General features: G+C 46.8%; 1 long non-coding RNA gene across 1 annotated transcript; it reads right to left on the bottom strand.

The window, feature by feature from the left end:
• Positions 1 to 1,458: 1,458 nt before the first annotated feature.
• LOC134943217 (uncharacterized) lies at positions 1,459 to 17,235 on the bottom strand. Its single transcript, XR_010181431.1, has 11 exons — positions 17,200 to 17,235; positions 17,041 to 17,070; positions 16,891 to 16,920; positions 16,728 to 16,757; positions 15,728 to 15,775; positions 15,467 to 15,513; positions 7,137 to 7,330; positions 6,399 to 6,750; positions 6,223 to 6,279; positions 4,049 to 4,226; positions 1,459 to 3,822 (listed from the first exon to the last, which is right to left on the bottom strand). It is a non-coding gene; the product is annotated as an uncharacterized LOC134943217 (long non-coding RNA).
• Between the last annotated feature and the right edge of the window lie 14 nt (positions 17,236 to 17,249).

Genomic DNA, 17,249 nt, shown 5'->3' with positions numbered 1-17,249 from the left:
CCTGACATAGCAGGGTACGCTGTGACCCGTTATTATGTGCGCGCAGTTTGTGCTGCGCGGCTGTAGCTATGTCCAGCGGTGGGTTTAGCAGCAGCTGCTATATCACTAAATAACATCACAGGATAAAACCATCGATGCTGAAGGTCTGATCTACCAATCGGATCTTTTAATGACTTCAGTGACATAATTGGCCCCATCTTCCTAATAAATGTACTTTTATATCAGCCCTCGTTATACATACAGATGGGGGGTATAGTCTACACCCACATTTACTATGAAGATACACAGAATTGCTACCGACGTTTCAGGGTACTATAGTCTCCCCCGATCCCAAACCACATTGAGAAAGGAGAGAACTATCTTACTGAGCCCTCCAACCAACTTACTAGTAATAATTCTATATGTATCATCACAGAAAACAAGGACAACGGCATCAGGTAATATCGGGACTTTCCTGGAGATTCCAGAACTGCTGGTCTTTTGGTGGAAAGTGGACATGGTCCTCCTACAAATGTAATTCTGTATCGCCATGTACCCTGCTCTGTACATCTCCTACCCCCCGGGGCAGAAGCCTGTGATAGGAATGTGCAGGAAAGGGCTGCAGTTTATATCACCACCAGAGGGGGCAGGGGTATTCACGATGCGGCTCTCCAGCTGGTGTGGAACTACATATCCAAGCATGCCCTGCCAGTGTCTTAGCATGCCCTAATTGCAAAACTGTGGCAGGACATGCTGGGATGTGTAGTTCCACAGTAGTGCCGCATGTGGAATACCCCTGCTGTAGGGTGACTACTTAGTACATACCGCAGGTGGTTATTTACAGAATATTTATATACTGAAATTGGACAGCGGCTATAAAATGTAGATATGACCGTGTGGTCACTGCACAAGACATGAGCTATAGTAAGATGAATAATACCATAGGTGAACACGTAACATAAGACTTTATTCTGCGCTGGATTAGATCATATAACATCTGCGTGTCACAGACATGTAATATACCTATATATATGTACATGTATGTAAACTCTGGCGTGGAGGAAACCAAACAAACAGGAGTGGAATGTACAATCCTTCCCAATATAAGTGGTTTCCTGAAAGGTATAATACGTAGGTGACACCAGGGGCCCGGATCCAACTCCCCATATATTGCGTTCAAGGGTCCCGTCTACAGGGGTCAGCGTATAACCCTGCACTGAGTTATCACCACAGGCGTGCGCAGAGACTGACTGGCGGGTGCCGCTCCGGACTTCCCCCCCTCCACGGCATTATAGTGTTCTCTCACCTCCCCTGTCCTGGATATAAACTGCTCACCTGGGCGGCCCAGGTGAGCGGACCAGGTGAGCAGTCTATATCCAGGACAGGGGAGGCGAGAGATCACTATAATGCCGTGGAGGGGGGGGGAGTCCGGAGCGGCACCCTCCAGTCAGTCTCTGCGCACGCCTGTGGTTATCACCCATCCATCAGTTATCTGAGGTCACTGAGATCTTCCCCATCTGCAGGTCTTCAGTACTTAGGGAACAAGTGGTTCTGTTCTTGACATCCCTAGTCATGGTGATTTTCTCATTCATCCCCTGAACACGGCCTAGATCTGAGAATTCGATCACAAAATAAGCACGTTGTCCACCATTTCCTATGAATGGGTATCAACGGCTGTAGATGTCGCTGAGCTAAATGTAATAAGGGATTAGTCCTGAATTACCTTACATTTACCAACCTAAACTTATGAACTAAGGAGGTCATTCCGAGTCGTTCGCTCGGAAAATTTCTTCGCATCGCAGCGTTTTTCCGCTTAGTGCGCATGCGCAATGTCCGCACTGCGACTGCGCCAAGTAAATTTGCTATGAAGTTTGGATTTTTACTCACGGCTTTTTCTTCGCTCAGGCGATCGTAGTGTGATTGACAGGAAATGGGTGTTACTGGGCGGAAACAGGCCGTTTTATGGGCGTGTGGGAAAAAACGCTACCGTGTCCGGAAAAAACGCAGGAGTGGCCGGAGAAACGGAGGAGTGTCTGGGCGAACGCTGGGTGTGTTTGTGACGTCAAACCAGGAACGACAAGCACTGAACTGATCGCAGATGCCGAGTAAGTCTGAAGCTACTCAGAAACTGCTACGAGGTGTGTAATCGCAATATTGCGAATACGTCGTTCGCAATTTTAAGATGCTAAGATTCACTCCCAGTAGGCGGCGGCTTAGCGTGAGCAACTCTGCTAAAATCGCCTTGCGAGCGAACAACTCGGAATGACCTCCTAAGTCCACTAGATATGGAGGACTTTAGGTGTGGGAAGGGGAATAAACTACTCTGAGTGAAACACAATCAGAACGGCAACGGGTGCTCAGAGCCCGATACAATCATTAGTTTGGTTTCGGCCCAGTTTACAAGGGACGTCTAACAAATGCCAATAACAGTTCTCTGAAAAAATACAACTTTACTGTAAAAGGAGAATCATCAGGTGGAGGGTTCGTATCATAAAATCTTCGGAGATAATCAGCAGGTGAACTGACGCCCCTGGCTCCGACCGCCCTTGTTAATGTGTTTGAAGATCTTGGCTTTCTGAAGACGTTTGGAGTTCTGGTAGCCAAAGCCACCCCCACCACCTCGTTTCTGGACCCTCTTCCCATGAGCTACACGGTCCGTACATGTGAGGTCACTAAAACAGCCCTCCATTGGGACTACATAACTTTCCGCTAAATGATAACCTGGCCTTCCATCACCACCCTTCCGCTAAGTGAAAACCTGGCCTCCCATCGCCACCCTTCCACTAAGTGATAACCTGGCCTCCCATTGCCACCCTTCCACTAAGTGATAACCTGGCCTCCCATTGCCACCCTTTAGCTAAGTGAAAACTCGACCTCCCATCGCCACCCTTCAGCTAAGTGATAACCCAGCCTCCCATCGCCACCCTTCTTCTAAGTGATAACATGGCCTCCCATCGCCACCCTTCTTCTAAGTGATAACATGGCCTCCCATCGCCACCCTTCTTCTAAGTGATAACATGGCCTCCCATTGCCACCCTTCCTCTAAGTGATAATATGGACTACCATCGCCACCCTTCCTCTAAATGATAACATGGCCTCCCATCGCCACCCTTCCTCTAAGTGATAACATGGCCTCCCATCGCCACCCTTCTTCTAAGTGATAACATGGCCTCCCATCGCCACCCTTCTTCTAAGTGATAACATGGCCTCCCATTGCCACCCTTCCTCTAAGTGATAATATGGCCTCCCATCGCCACCCTTCCTCTAAATGATAACATGGCCTCCCATCGCCACCCTTCCTCTAAGTGATAACATGGCCTCCCATTGCCACCCTTCCTCTAAGTGATAATATGGCCTCCCATCGCCACCCTTCCTCTAAATGATAACATGGCCTCCCATCGCCACCCTTCCTCTAAGTGATAACATGGCCTCCCATCGCCACCCTTCTTCTAAGTGATAACATGGCCTCCCATTGCCACCCTTCCTCTAAGTGATAATATGGACTACCATCGCCACCCTTCCTCTAAATGATAACATGGCCTCCCATCGCCACCCTTCTTCTAAGTGATAACATGGCCTCCCATTGCCACCCTTCCTCTAAGTGATAATATGGACTACCATCGCCACCCTTCCTCTAAGTGATAACATGGCCTCCCATCGCCACCCTTCCTCTAAGTGATAACATGGCCTCCCATTGCCACCCTTCCACTAAGTGATAACTCAGCCTCCCATCGCCACCCAGAGTAAAAAGGAAATAGAGGGTTATTAAGGAAATGTTCTGGTAGCCAAAGCCGCCCCCACCGCCTCGTTTCTGGATCCTCCTTCCTCCGCTGCTGCTCACATCTGGGAACATTGGGTTAAGGCAAAGAAACTGGCAATCTCATAAAGCATCATCCAGCTCAGCCGCGTCTTACCTGACAGGAGCCGTCACCCCAAACCAGCGGCTGTGACCAAACATTGACACCCCCCCTCCCGTCTATAATATTATGTAGTATGTACATCAGAAACGTCGCCATGACACTGAGCAGTGACATCACATCACTAATATCTGTACTCTGACAAAGGATACTGAGGTCAGCATATGGTGGGATCAGGAAGACGAAGGACAGGCAGACCTTGAACAGGTCCAGTGTGTTCACGTGGAATATCTGCTTGTGCGAGTGGGAGTTGTAGGATCAGATATAGGCTTTGTAGGCTTCCTGGGCCGACTTGTGCAGATAGTGATTCTTTTCTATTAGTTTCTCCAGCTGGAACAGAGAGACATCACAATCATCCGAGGAGAACTGAACACTCCAGCTACACCATGAGTCTTCAACCTGCCGCCCTCCAGCTGCTGTGGAACTGCACATCCCAGCATGCCCTGCCACAGTATTGCTATTAAGGCATGCTAAAACTGAGCAGGGCATGCTGGGATGTGTAGTTCCACAACAGCTGGAGGGCCACAGGTTAAAGACCCATTTGCTACATGGTCCGTACATGTGAGAGGTCACTAAAACAGCCCTCCATTGGGACTACATACCCTTCCGCTAAGTGATAACCTGGCCTCCCATCGCCACCCTTCCACTAACTGATAACCTGGCCTCCCATCGCCACCCTTCCACTAAGTGATAACTCAGCCTCCCATCCCCACCCTTCCACTAAGTGATAACCTGGCCTCCCATCGCCACCCTTCCACTAAGTGATAACCTGGCCTCCCATCACCACCCTTCCGCTAAGTGATAACTCAGCCTCCCATCCCCACCCTTCCACTAAGTGATAACCTGGCCTCCCATCGCCACCCTTCCACTAAGTGATAACCTGGCCTCCCATCGCCACCCTTCCACTAAGTGATAACTCAGCCTCCCATCCCCACCCTTCCACTAAGTGATAACCTGGCCTCCCATTGCCACCCTTCCACTAAGTGATAACCTGGCCTCCCATCGCCACCCTTCCACTAAGTGATAACCTGGCCTCCCATCGCCACCCTTCCACTAAGTGATAACCTGGCCTCCCATCCCCACCCTTCCACTAAGTGATAACCTGGCCTCCCATTGCCACCCTTCCACTAAGTGATAACCTGGCCTCCCATCGCCACCCTTCCACTAAGTGATAACCTGGCCTCCCATCGCCACCCTTCCACTAAGTGATAACCTGGCCTCCCATCGCCACCCTTCCGCTAAGTGATAACCTCTCCTCCCATCACCACCCTTCCTCTAAGTGATAACTCAGCCTCCCATCCCCACCCTTCCACTAAGTGATAACCTGGCCTCCCATCGCCACCCTTCCACTAAGTGATAACCTCTCCTCCCATCACCACCCTTCCTCTAAGTGATAACTCAGCCTCCCATCCCCACCCTTCCACTAAGTGATAACCTGGCCTCCCATTGCCACCCTTCCGCTAAGTGATAACCTGGCCTCCCATCGCCACCCTTCCGCTAAGTGATAACTCAGCCTCCTATCGCCACCCTCCCGCTAAGTGATAACCTGGCACCCATCGCCACCCTTCCTCCAAGTGATAACCTGGCCTCCCATCGCAACCCTTCCGCTAAGTGATAACCTGGCCTCCCATTGCCACCCTTCCGCTAAGTGATAACCTGGCCTCCCATCACCACCCTTCCTCTAAGTGATAACCTGGCCTCCCATCGCCACCCTTCCTCTAAGTGATAACCTGGCCTCCCATCGCCACCCTTCCTCTAAGTGATAACCTGGCCTCCCATTGCCACCCTTCCTCTAAGTGATAACTCAGCTTCCCATCGCCACCCTTCCTCTAAGTGATAATTCAGCCTCCCATCGTCACCCTTCCGCTAAGTGATAACTCGGCCTCCCATTGCCACCCTTCCACTAAGTGATAACTCAGCCTCCCATCGCCACCCTTCCGCTAAATGATAACTCAGCCTCCCATCGCTACCCTTCCGCTAAGTGATAACTCAGCCTCCCATTGCCACGCAGAGTAAAAAGGAAATAGAGGATTATTAAGAATATGTTCTGTAAAGTGACTGAGATTTCCAACACTTCTGGGGGTCTGATTATTCTATTAAAGTCTCAGTTTTAAGCATGGTTTAATTATATGACACTTATGCGAACAGATATTCACTGGTAATTTACACACAAAACTGACGAGTTCTTACTTATAGCACACACTTTCCAAACACTGGATTTAAAACAAATATTTCAATCTTCCGCTGTTTGTAATAATATATTTTACAGATTACAGATGGATGAAATCTCAGTTTACAGAGCAAAACAGTAAAAGTAAAAATGTACCTGAGATTGGATGTCTGAGATTTTACTCCAGGAGAATTCAAACTCACTCAGAGGTACCTGGAACAGAAACAGACGCTGTCAGCGGTGACTCTGCAGCACAGGGGTGTAAACATGCGCACGCAAACCCAGACACGCAAGGGGCCACCGAACATACAAGATGCACCAAGAGCGCCCACCTTAGCCTGCTTTAGGTGATGCAGAAATCCCAGCTCCTCTGGCCTCAGAATCAGCAGTGGCCCTTTACATCAATCCCCCGCGCCGTCCTGCCAACCCGATGGATGAGCAGCGAGAAGGGGGTAAATTCCACAACCCAAGACCAGATCCATAAAGAACTCCAATGCACAATGTCACCTTCTCAGAGCTAGTGGAGTCAACTTGGGATCATCTGGTGGGGGTCATATTGAATAATCCAGTCCACCTCAGGGATGCTAGTCCTCTGACAGCTACGTCCATGTACAGGAGAATCCCGGAGTCAGCGTTACAGAACTGTAAGAAAGCTGTGGTGTGTTTCATCTGTTTTTGCTTCCCCTATATATAGATATGAAATGCAAGAGGTGAGCGCAACTAACACAGGTCCCGGAGCTGAGTCAGCCAATCAGAGAACTCGGAGCTGAGTCAGTCAATCGGAGAACTTGGAGCGAGTCAACCAATCTGAGAACTCAAGAGAGTTATTCGCCTGCCAGATATATAAACTAAACCAGATGGAAGATATAAGTGTAAACGGCTCATCTGTATAAAGCCTGAGGTTCCTGGAATTCCATATAATGTAGTTAACATATATCATTTTGCATTGTAGATTACTGTAGTCACATATGATGCAAGGTCTCTTCAGGTATGTTTACTTATTATAAAATTAAATATGTATTAAAGAAATATACACCTCAATGGGCAATTAGGCACACTAGTACACTTACCCATTAATGCAATTATCTAATCAGCCATTTATGTAGCAGTCATTCAATGCATAAAAGAATGCACACATGGTCAGGAGGTTCAGTTGTTGCTCAGGCCAATTACTGGGTAGAAATCTGATCTGAGTGACTTTGACCGTAGGATGATTGTTGGTTCCAGACTGGCAATCTCCTGGGGCTTTCATGCACAACAGTATCTAAAGTTTACAGAGAACAGTGAGCAAAACAAAAAGCATCCAGTGATCGTCTGTTCTGTGCACCAACTTATGTAGAGAGGTGAGAAGAGAACGGCCCGACTGATTCAAGCCGGCAGTAAGGCTACAGTAACACAAATGACCACGTGTTACAACAGTCATACCCAGAAGAGCATCTTAGAACGTAAGTCACGGTGAACTTTGAGTAAACGTCAATCCATGTATCCCTCCTGCCTTGCATCAATGGTTCAGGCTGGTGGTGGTGCACACATTAGCCCCCTTTATACCAGTTGAGCACTGTTAAACATCGTATGCTACCTGTGTATTGTTGTGGACCACGTGCCTGCCTATATGGCCACAGTCTCCCCATCCTCGACTGGCCACTTCCAGCAGTATAACGCGGCATGTCACAGCACACACATCACACGCTGGCTCCATATACATGTCACGGAGCTCTCAGTAACCAGATCTCAGTACAGCACATTGGGATGTGGGGGAATGGGAGACTCACAACAGGAATGTGCCATCACCGCACTATGGGGGTCATTCCGAGTTGTTCGCTAGCTGTTTTCGATCGCAGCGCAGCGTTCCGGCAAAAAAGCGGTACTTCTGCGCATGCGTATGTGGCGCAATGCACACGCGCAACGTTCTTTCACAACGGCTGATGCAGTTTCACATAAGGTCTAGCAAAGCATTTCAGTCGCACTGCTGGCCGCAGAGTGATTAACAGGAAGTGGGCATTTCTGGGTGTCAACTGAGCGTTTTCAGGGAGTGTTAGAAAAAATGCAGGCGTGCCAGGAAAAACGCAGGCGTGGCTGGGAGAACGCAGGGCATGTTCGTGACATCAAAACAGGAACTTAATAGTCTGAAGTGATCGCAAGCGCTGAGTAGGTCTGAAGCTACTCTGAAACTGCACATTTTTTTTTGTAGCCTCTCTGCGATCCTTTCGTTCGCACTTCTGCTAAGCTAAAATATACTCCCAGTGGGCGGTGGCATAGCGTTTGAATGACTGCTACAAACTGCTAGGGAGCGAACAACTCAGAATGAACACCAATGCTATCATGTCACTATGGGCCAGAGTCTGTAAGAAAGGAGGATTTTGGTACTTACCTATGAATCCCTTTTTCAGAAGCCATAGGGGACACTGGCACAACTTCAAGACTGTGGGGTGATGACGGTGGCTTACAGGGAGCTGGCACTTTAAATAATCTAAGAAGTGACACACTCTCCTCCCCCTCTATACCCCATCATCCCTCAGTTTTGAATTAGCCGAGAGGAGACGGGAACAAGAGAACAGAAACTATACGAGGGAAGAGAGCATATAACAATTAAACACAACAGAACAAGAAAGGCAAGAGAACAGTGACGGGCGGGTGGCCAGTGTCCCCTATGGCTTCCAAAAAAGGGATTTATCGGTAAGTACCAAAATCCTCCTTTTTCTGTCAGCTACTAGGGGACACTGGCACAACTTCAAGACTGTGGGGATGTCCCAAAGTTTCGCTTCTGGGCGGAAGATCGCTGAGGACCTTGCAAAATAAGACGGTCAAACCGTGAAGATGAAACCGCAAAAGCATCACACTTGTAGAATTTAGCAAATGTATGAATACTGGATCAAGTGGCTGCACGACAGAGTTGAGACGTGGTAGCCCCACTACTAGCGGAGCGGTCCACGAAGACCCAACTGAACGCGAGTGGGCAGCAATGGATACTGGCGGTTGTCTAGACTGTTGGAGATAGGCCTGATGAACAGTCAACTTAATCCAGCAGGCCAAGGTCTGCTTAGTAGCAGGCCACCCGCGACGAGGGACATCATAAAGAACAAATAAAGCATCAGACTTCCTGAAAGGTGTAGTCCGCTCTACGTAAATCTTCAAGGTTCTCACTACATCCAGAGTAGAAGGTGTCCCAAAATCGTCCTGCAAAGATGGTACCACAATAGGATGATTGATGTGAAAAGCAGACACGACCTTGGGAAGGAAAGAAGCATGTGTTCTCAACATCGCCCGATCAGGATGAAAAATAAAAAAGGGGGTCTGCAACACAAGGCACTTAATTCAGAAACTCTCCGAGCTGAAGCTATAGCTAGTTGTAAAGCAGTCTTCCAAGTAACATATCGAAGGTCAGCTTCTTCCAAAGGTTCAAAACAGGTTGACTGTAGAAATTCCATCACCAGATTTAGATCCCAAGGAGCTGTAAGTGGAACAAACGAAGGTTGTACCCATAGAACCCCTTGTAGAAAGGTTTGCACATACGTCAGGAGTGCTAGGCGTTTCTGAAAAAAAAAGATAAAGCAGATACCAGAACCTTCAGGCATCCTAGACGAAGTCCGGAATCCAATCCTGTTTGAAGAAGCACTAAGAACTGTGAGAGACGAAAAGAATCCGATGGAAATCATCGGCGATCACACAAAGCTATATAGGATCGCCAAATGCGATGGTAATGAGCTGCCGTAACTGGTTTTCGTGCCTGCAACATTGTGGGGATCACACATTCCGGAATTCCTTTTCAGGATGTCTGCCTCAATAGCCATCACGTTAAACGTAGCCGTGGTAAATCTGGATGCACGAAAGGCCCTTGTTTGAGAAAATCCGGATGCAGAGAATAGATCAAGGATCGTCCGCTAGAAGAAAGCGCAGGTCTGAATACCAAGCCCTCTGAGGCCAATCTGGTGCCACCAGGATCACCGTGATTGACTCCCATTTGATTCTCTTGAGCATTCGAGACAATAGAGGGAACAGAGGAAACACATAAACTAGGATTTATGGCCATGGCATGGCCAGAGCGTCCACAGCTTTCACATGAGGATCCCGGGATCTGGAGATGTATCTTGGAAGCTGATGACTGAGACAGGATGCCATGAGATCCACGTCTGGACACCCCCAGCTTTATATCAGATCATTTAACACCTCTGGGTAAAGTGCCCTTTCTCCTGGATGTAGATCCTGACAGCTGAGGTAGTCTGCTTCCCAATTGTCCACTCCTGGAATAAATACAGCCGAAAGAATTACTGCATTGCGTTCTGCCCATTTGAGAATACGTGACACCTCTCGCATTGCCTGTCGACTGAGTTCCGCCTTGTTTGTTTACGTACGCTACAGCAGTCACGTTGTCCGATTTAACTTTTACCGCCTTGGATCGAAGAATGTACCAGCACATTGTAGCTCACTCTCAGTTCCAACACATTTATTGGCAACAGCAATTCTTGTGGAGACCAGTGGCCCTAAATATGGGAGTCCAACACAACCGTAGCCCATCCCCTGAGGCTGGCATCTGTTGTAAGGAGCGTCCAGTCCCACACACCGAACTGCCTGCCTGCAGTGAGATTGTGCAGCTGGAGCCACCAAAAAGTCGTGTCTCCGGAGTTAGACGAACTAAGTGTTGTACGTGTAGATGCAACCACAACCATTGATGTAACAGGTCCAGCTGGAAAGGACATGAATGAAAATGCCTGAACTCCAGAGTTTTGAATACAGCTACCATCTTCCCAAGCAGACGAATGCATACTGTAAATGGACTGATACCAGTCGTGGCTTGAGAACAGCCCGGACCAGTTTCTGTATACTCAGAGCTTTGTCTTGTGGCAGAAAAACTCTCTGTAAACTGGTGTCCAGGATCACACCAAGAAACTGGAGATGCTGTGATGGCTGAAGGTTGGATTTCCAAAAACTGATCATCCATTCATGTTCTATCAACACATTGTATGTTAATAGAGCATGCTCCTGGTGAATGAGATAGGATGGAGCCTTGAGAAGGAGGTCGTCTAGGTATGGTATTATTGCGATTCCCAATGATCTGAGGTGAGCAATCATCACTGAATATGACCTTGGTAAACACATTGGGGGGAATTCAAATATTTGAAAAGTCAGTTGGGTGTCTGTTATATGAGAAAAAAACAACATCCTACTGACTTTTCAAACAATTGAATATCCCCCTCTGAGTGCTGTGGACAGTAGGAATGGTAAGGCTCTGAACTGAAAATGATCCTGTTGAATCATGAACCTGAGAAACACTTGGTGAGGTTCCCAGATCAGAATGAGATATACTGTACATCCTTGATGTCTAGAGATATCATGAATTCCTTGGGTTCCAGGTTCGAAATTATTGAGTTGAGCGACTCCATCTTGAACCAGTAATAAGACAGAAACTGATTTAATGATTTCAGGTTCAGGATTGGTCTTACCGTACCGTCTGGTTTCGGAACTTCAAAAAGATTGGAATAGTAACCCTTTCCCGTTGACTCAGTAGTAAGGGCATTAGCACAGCTGATTCTACTAAGGTCTGTACTGCACCTTGAAGGGCTAAACGTTTGTCCAAAAGGATGGGAAGACTTGTTGTAAAATATTTCTTTGGCGGTAAAACTTCAAAATCTAACTTGTACCCTTGGTAGATGATGTTGCGAATCCACGCATTGTATGAAATTTTAAACTAGGCATCCTGAAAATTTCGAAGCCGTGCTCCCACCGTACCTGGGCCCCGGTTGGAAGGGAGACTGTCATGCCACGGTCTTTTCTGTAGGCTTTGGGTCTTGATGACGAGCAGCGACTGGTTGCTTGCTGCGACCTCTACCTCGCAAGGGTGTAGCTCTTCCACATCCTCTAAAAGGTTGAGTGGAATTGAAGGATCAAAAGGAGGTTCCAGTATAAGAGCGTTTAGATGGTGGTGGAAGGGTCAGTAAGAAGGCAGATTTACCACCCGTAGCTTGTAGAATTAACGTGTCTAGTTCTTTTCCAAAAAGAATGTCACCTGTAAATGGGAGAGCCTCCGCCGCCATTTTTGACTCCGTTTCTACTTGCCATGACCTCAGCCAAAGGGCTCTTCTGGCTGCAATAGTTGCTGCCGAGATCCCTGAGTTAACTTGTCCAATATCTCTAGTCGGTTCTCCTAAGTATATAGCTAATTCTTTAATATGTTCCTCTAGGATAACTACGTCTTCTAACGGAACTCCCACTTGCAAATCTCTAACCAACTTAGTGGCCCAATGCTCCACTGCCTTGTTCACCCAGGAGCTCACCAAGGTTGGTCTAAGTGCAACCCCAGTGGCCGAATAGGTGGACTTCAACATGGTGTCCAACTTCCTGTCAGAAGTGTCTTTCAAAGAAGTTTCTTTGACAACCTGGAAAGAGAGGAGTCCACTCGAGGTGACTTCTCCCATTTATCCGTCAAAGCCGATGGAAACTGATAAATACTAAGGAATCTTTTGGGCATCTCAAATTGCTTGTCCAGGTTTTTCCAAGACTCCATCAGCTGATCATCCAGCTTCTTTGAAACAGGATACATGACCGAAGAATGGTGTTTTCTACCAAATAACGTGGTATCTGGCGACTCCGGTGTTGTAGTATTGGAATTGTTCAAAATTATAGCTAAAATAAGAGTTTCAACCCCATGAGAAGGCTCAGGTAGAACTTTGTCATCTGCATCGGTAATTTCACCCAACTCACAATCGCCCTCAGCTTCGTCCTGAGAGGGAAGGTCTTCTCCAGATTCATCGGAGTGAAGAATTAAGGGAACTGGACGTTTCTTAGCCTTGGACGCTGTCTGCGGCTGTTTACTGGATGAGTCCAAGCATTTTGTGAGACCCTCTACCGACCTGGCTAATCCTGACACCCAAGGTGGTTCATTAGCAATAGAAGGTACATCACTTTGAGGAATCTCCCTAACCATCTCATGAGTATTCCGTAAAGCAGCCACCTCAATATGTAATTGTGAGATGGTTCCTGTTAGCGCTACCGCCCAGGGGGGAAATTTAGCATCTTGGGACGGGTTAACTAACGTAATCTCCAAAGTACATGCCTAACACAGGGAGGAATCGTCCATGTGAGCTTTTTTTGTTACACTTCGCACAGAAGAACAATTTTTGTGAGGCCTTATTCACTGGTCCCTTGCCTGCCATTGTAGAGACACCTACAATTTTCCACCATCACTCTCAATAATATAGAGAAAGAGGAAAGTCAGAAGGATAGAGGGAGGCATTTGACCAACTCCCCTATTCTAAACCCCCTCAGCCTGCAGTTTGTTCAGGCTTTTAAGTTTCTGTCAGTCTGTAGCAATGTGTCTCCGCTCTACAGTGCAGATTCCTGAGGAGAGAAACAACGGTTGCCATTAATGAGCTGCCTAGCTGAGGAAGGAGATTGACCGACAGGTTGAAAAGCCGCCAACTCTGCCCCCTTCCCCTATGCAGAGGCACCCATCTCACCAGGTCTCCACCATTTTGAGTGGATGCCTCAATTAAACAATAAGCTCATGTCCTCCTCCCCCTCTATAAACTAGACTTTAGCCTTACTGCACTAGAGGGCTGGACTATCTATCCAGTTCCAGATTAAGTTTGTGTTTAATGCTGATAAACACTGCAGCACTGTGTAATGTCAGCACGGCAGTGCAAGGAGATGGCTACTACATACATACCACGCATTCCACCCACGTCGCTGCGCCACGTCGCGGACCAGACACAGCGGGGCGAGGAGGACAAACTGGAAGCGGTCACTGCACTCTTCTCCCACACTGCCGTGCTGTGTACTGTCAGTGTGGCAGTGCAGGAAGACCACAACGCCGTGGCTGGAGAGATGAGCAGGCGCGCACTATTTCCCCACGCTGCCGCGCTATGTCTGTCAGCGCGGTAGTGCAGTGGGAGTCCCGCCGCTGTCGGAGACAGTGTGACCGGGCAGAGGAGGGGATGGAGGCCAGCCGCTGTGCCTGCAAAGAGGCTCACTCACCAAACCGGAGCCTCAGGATGTGGCTGTGTTGGGAGGAACAGTGCTTCTCTGGTTAAGCGCTGTCCTTCTGTGCAGCTTGCTGCTGGTCTGTGACCTGGAGCCCAATTCTCTGGATAAGTGGCGAAGGGTTCCTGAGGCTAAGTGAACTAAGGGGGACATTTACTAAGCATTGATAAGAGTGGAGAAGTGAGCCAGTGGAGAAGTGGCCCCATCAACCAATCAGCAGCTCTGTATCATTCTATAGTATGCAAATTATAGATGTTACTTCAGGGCTGATTGGTTGCCATGGGCAAATTCTCTACTGGCTCACTTCTCTGCTCTTATCACTGCTTAGTAAATGTCCCCCTAAGTCCCAAGAAAGAAGACAAAAAGTAAATTGAAATAAAAGTAAAGTAATATAACTGAGCAGGAGCTCAGTCAGCAGTGACCGGCTCCCTCGGCACAAATTCAAAACTGAGGGATGATGGGGGATAGAGGGGGAGGGGCCTGTTTCACTTCTTAATTATTTAAAGTGCCAGCTCCCAGTCTTGAAGTTGTGACAGGGTCCCCTAGTGGCTGACAGAGAAAGCAGATTGTCCTCTGAAGTCTGTTACCAAATTTTTTTACTTTTTTTTTAATACAAGTTTTGCATAAATCACAAAATGTGTGGCACATTGGTCACAAAAATGACATCACTGTCTGAGTAAGGTGTTCAAAAAGTGACAGGACAGCCAGTATTGTGGAAAGAGATATTTATTGAATAAGCAGCTACACAGGTGATCCCAGCAGTAATAGGGCTGGTGTCTGATCACAGTGTGCATGGCTGTGACTGCTGGATAATGAGGCTCTGACGTCATATGCAGCACACGTTATATCACTGGCCCCTTATATCACCTACTAATCCAGCATCACCTACACAGTACTACCTGTCTACACAATATAGCATGGTCTGCCTATGCCGTATGCTCTGCAGTCACCGGATTTTCTTGTACTCCCATACCAAGGCCTCTCCTAAATCCTATCCTGCCAAGGGCATGTTACCCCTATAGCGACATACGTTCCTGATTCTAGCCTCACAGAATAAAGCTGAATGATTTTTTTTTGTCTTGTTTTCAGGTGACAAATGTGAGGTTTTGGATGTAGATAACCCAGATTTGGCCAAGTATCCTCTGTTCTCCCAGGTGAGGAGATATGGATGTACCTTACACGCAGGAGATGTGCGGTCACATTATACATCCTATAGTGACCGCAGCCCCCATTATTCTGGCTCTCACTGTGTAATGGCTTCATGCCATGGGTGTAAAGTCCATAACTTGCCAGAACACCATAAATATCCCTAAAGGCAATCTGAGGAGGCAGCACCGACTCTACAATGTCCCTGTGGTAACGAGCACCAGTACCACACTGTCCTGTAATGTGACCGACCCCTGTCAGCCTCCTGTCTGCTTACCTTATTGGCCATAAATCCCAGGTGCTTTAAAACAGCAGCATAAGTATCTACAAGGGAAAAGAATGAGCATTTAGATACCATCACATGCCTAGAAACAGTCACTTTGAGGCATTGTCAGAGATTCACGTTCCTTTCACAGCTTATATTAATCAGGGTGAAATCTCTGGTAATGCTCCTGTCACCACCACTTCAATGTAAATGAACCCTTAAAATAGTGTAATGTGGAAATGAGAAGGGATTATAATCAGGGTTACTACTCACTTGAGGCACTGCCTCTGCCACCAGCGGCGTGAGAATCGCCTAGGCTTTCTGAAAAAAAAAAAAAAAACACATAAAAAACACACTAAGTTCTGGTGCCTGGGACTGACTGGTCCAATAAAAAAAGCATGTTTTAAATAATATTCAGAACAGCAACACGTATTATCAGCAGTGAGAGAAGTGTTACCATTAACCCTTTACTGCGGTGGTTCTCAAACTCAGTCACCGACACAGGTCACATTTTTCGGGTCACCTAGCAGGTGCACAGATGTACTCATTACTAACTGACACATTTTATAAGACCCACAGGTGAAGCTAATTATTCAACTTGTGGTTCTGTGAGGAAGAGACCTGGAAAACATGCACTGGTTGGGGTCTTGAGGACAGAGTTTGAGAAACTAAGCTATAGTGGATAGGGTAAAACAAAGCTCTATCATGGCAGAGAACACCTTTTTTCCCCAGCAATAGGGCTCTTCATGCTGCATTACTGACAGTCACCAATGGCAATTATTGTTTTGTGACCTTTGCAACTTATCGTAAACTAGACAGTCACAGAGCATTTATGATATCACTTTGCTGCTACATACTTTATATCCTGCTAGTAAATATACTGGTATAGTAATGGTGTAGCAATAACTATATGCAGCTAAAACGTCCCATTTACAGCAGAAAGCTTTTTTGAATTTGGGAAATAAAATGCCCGATCACCAGTGAGACACCAAATTATCAGCAATTGGTCTTTTAACCATTGGTACATTTGGCCCATAATCCCTTACCAGTAAATGTAGTAATGCTGCTATGTAGAGCCATATGTAAGTCTGCTAGATTAGCTGCTAGCGGTGACATGTGCTGAGGTTTACAGTATGTGGGGGCATGTTCATTCCGCACATAATCAGTGAGGGGGCACATTTTCATTTTAAGGGTAACATTTTAAACTTGATGTATTGCTACAGTAGTTGTAGCTTTTTCTATATTCCATAATATGATATAATGATATACATACCTCTCTGTCTGGACAGCGTCAGATGTTAGACTAAACAGAGGCAAAAGAACAATAATTATCACATTTTTTAACTTTATCTGATGCACAAGCACATCTGCACAGAGATATGAAGATACACTTTAGCTATATTCTATAATATGATATGTTATAATGTTATACATACCCCTCCTGCACAGAGGACGCAGATGGTATTCTACACAGAAAAAAGAATAATAATAAAAAGTTTAAACTATGTCTGAAGCACAGCATTTGTACATAGATTTGTAGATATACTTTTCCTATATTCTATAATATGATATAATGGTATACTTACATCTCCGGCAGGGCAGCATAAAATGTTATACTAAAAAGAGGAAAAGAAGAAATATCAAATGTTTAAACTATATCTGATTAACACGCACATTTGCAAGTAGATATATAGATACACTTTTTCGGTACTCTATAATATAATATGTTATAATGGTATACATACATCTCCAGCTGGGCAGAGTCAGGTGTTATACTACAGAGAGGAAAAGAATT

This window comes from Pseudophryne corroboree, chromosome 7 (genome assembly GCF_028390025.1).
Source record: "Pseudophryne corroboree isolate aPseCor3 chromosome 7, aPseCor3.hap2, whole genome shotgun sequence".
Classification (NCBI taxonomy): Eukaryota; Metazoa; Chordata; class Amphibia; order Anura; family Myobatrachidae; genus Pseudophryne; species Pseudophryne corroboree.
This window is presented reverse-complemented; position numbering and strand designations above follow the sequence as displayed.